This window comes from Elephantulus edwardii, unplaced genomic scaffold, assembly GCF_000299155.1.
Source record: "Elephantulus edwardii isolate Elephantulus edwardi_28Jun2011 unplaced genomic scaffold, EleEdw1.0 scaffold00446, whole genome shotgun sequence".
NCBI lineage: Eukaryota > Metazoa > Chordata > Mammalia > Macroscelidea > Macroscelididae > Elephantulus > Elephantulus edwardii.
Window position 1 is genome coordinate 982,467 of NW_006400196.1, and position 2,408 is coordinate 984,874.

Below are 2,408 nucleotides of genomic sequence, written 5' to 3' on the forward strand. Positions count from 1 at the left end.
GCAATCACCTGTTATGCATCAGAGAGTTGGACAATGACCAAGGAGGATAGAAGGAGAACTGATGCCTTTGAGCTGTGGTGCTGGAGAAGAGTTTTGAGAATACCATGGACTGCTAGGAAAACAAACAGATTTGTCCTGGAAAGGGTTAAACCGGGTGGCTCTTTGCAGGCAAGGATTCTGAGGCTCCATCTAACATACTTTGGACATGTTATGAGGAGAGACCGGTCCTTGGAAAAGGACATCATGCTTGGGACTGTGGATGGCCGGCGCAGGAGGAGAAGGCCTTCTATGAGGTTGATTCATTCAGTGACTGGGATAATTGGGTTGGGAGTGTCAGTGACAGTGCGATTGGCACAGGACAGAGCGGAGTTTAGGGCTGTTGTAAATAGGGTCGTTATGAGTCGCAGGCGACTCCACGGCACATAACAACAACAACAACAACAAGAAGTTGTCCCATCATTTAAAGAGAAAAGTCTCTGCAATAATTTTAAACCATGGAGGTATCTTAATTTCACCACAGGGTGCTTTTTTCAGAAGTCCTTGGAGTTCTTCCTTAGACACATAACAATAGCTTTTAATCTCATTGGGATCAGGATCCAAAGTTACATTCTTTTTCCCAAACAAAATGTTATGAATTTCATGTTCACCACAAATGCCGTCAGATTGAGCCTTGTAGTGAATTCGTGTTAGATAATTATTTTTTTCAGGCAAAACCTGCTCCAATGGAATTCCTAATTCAGCTTTCAAACGCCTCTGTGCTGCCCATCTTACTCCAATTGCATAATTTTCTTCAAGTTCTCCAGGATTACTTAATTGATGAGTACAACAAGTATTTGTAAAGCAACCTGGAAAGGTAATTTTAGCATCGGATCTCTGCTGTAGTAGGAGCTTATTTTCTGTGTTGAATAAGAAGACACTAAATGCTCGGTGCAACATCCTTTCTCAATGTTTTCATTCAGGTGACAATTCTTCTTTGTCTCAGCCCCAATTCTGTTGTCATCTTCATCAATAAGAATGCACATTTTGGCCTGAAGTTTAACTTGCCACTCATCAAGATTGTCAGTATTTATTTCAGGCATGGTGACGATAGGTCTGATCTGTCCTAAAACACCTGTGCTCTGTTGGCAGCCGACAAGCCAATTACTGAATCTGCTGACAAAACCACCAGTCAAGACCTGCCTTTCCAGCACATCTCTTCTGGGCAAGATCAACTGCGTGCAGGCTCCGGCCCCAGGCGGAGCCACCGGCCACGCCCAAAATAAAAATTAAAAAAAAATGAAAAGAAAATAGGAAAAAACCGCAAAACCCCAACTCCTAGTTTTGTTGGTGGTTTTAATTTTTTTCATTTACTTCTGGTTTAATTTTTATAATTTCAGTTTTTTAGAAGGTGTCAGATTTTCTTGTTCTTTTGCAATTTGTTTGAGATATTGGATTAGAGTGTCAATAGTCTGTTTTTTCTGTCTTTTGATGTGTTTGCTTATTGCTATAAATTGACCTCTGATTACTGCTTTGGCCATTTCCCAGAGGTTTTGGTAAGTGGTGTTTTCATTGTTATTTGTTTTTAATTTCATTCTTTATTTCCTCTAGTATCAACTCATGTCCAAGCATGGTGTTGCTCTGCTTCCAAATGTATGGGTTTTTTCTCTCCTTTTTTATCTTGTTATTAATTTCTAATTTTGTAGTATTGTGGCATGAGAATATACTTTGTATTATTTCTATGTTTTTTAATTTATTGATGATTGCCTTGTGGCCTAAAGTGTGATCTATTCTGGAGAATGTTCCATGCACATTGGAGAAGGTAGGCTGTGCTTTTTTTCCCCATTAGCTTATAAATATCTTTGAGATTGAGTTGGTTTATTGTGTGGTTTAATTCTTCAACATCTTTGTTTAGTTCTTTCTGGTGGTTCTATTTTTTCTTGAGAGTGGCGTATTGACGTTGCAAGTGCTATAGTAATGTCTCTTTTCTTTTTCAGTTCTTTTAATGTTTGCTTTTTTTATTTTTCAGGTTTTTTTATTTGGTGCATAGATATTTATTGTTGTTATGCCCTCTTGTTCTGTTGACCCTTTTAGTATTATGTAGTGACTTTCTTTGTCCTTTCTGATGGTTTTTACATCAACATTTATTTTATCAGAGATCAATATTGCTACTCCTGATATTTTCTAGTTGCCATTTGCTTAGTATATTTTCCCCACCCTTTTTCTAGTCTTTATCTTCATTTTTCAGGTGTGTCTCTTGTAGACAGCATATTGATGAATTCTTTTTTCAGCCAATCTGCTATTCTTTTTCTCTTCAGTGGTACATCCAAACGATTCACATTCAGTGTGATTATTGAGTTGTTGTTGTTGTTGTTGTGTGCCATTGAGTCGTTTGTGACTCATAGTGACCCTGTGTACAACAGCCCTAAACC

At 38.2% G+C, this 2,408-nt stretch overlaps 1 pseudogene; it reads right to left on the minus strand.

The window, feature by feature from the left end:
• Positions 1 to 453: 453 nt before the first annotated feature.
• LOC102873376 lies at positions 454 to 1,103 on the minus strand (annotated as a pseudogene).
• Positions 1,104 to 2,408: the final 1,305 nt, after the last annotated feature.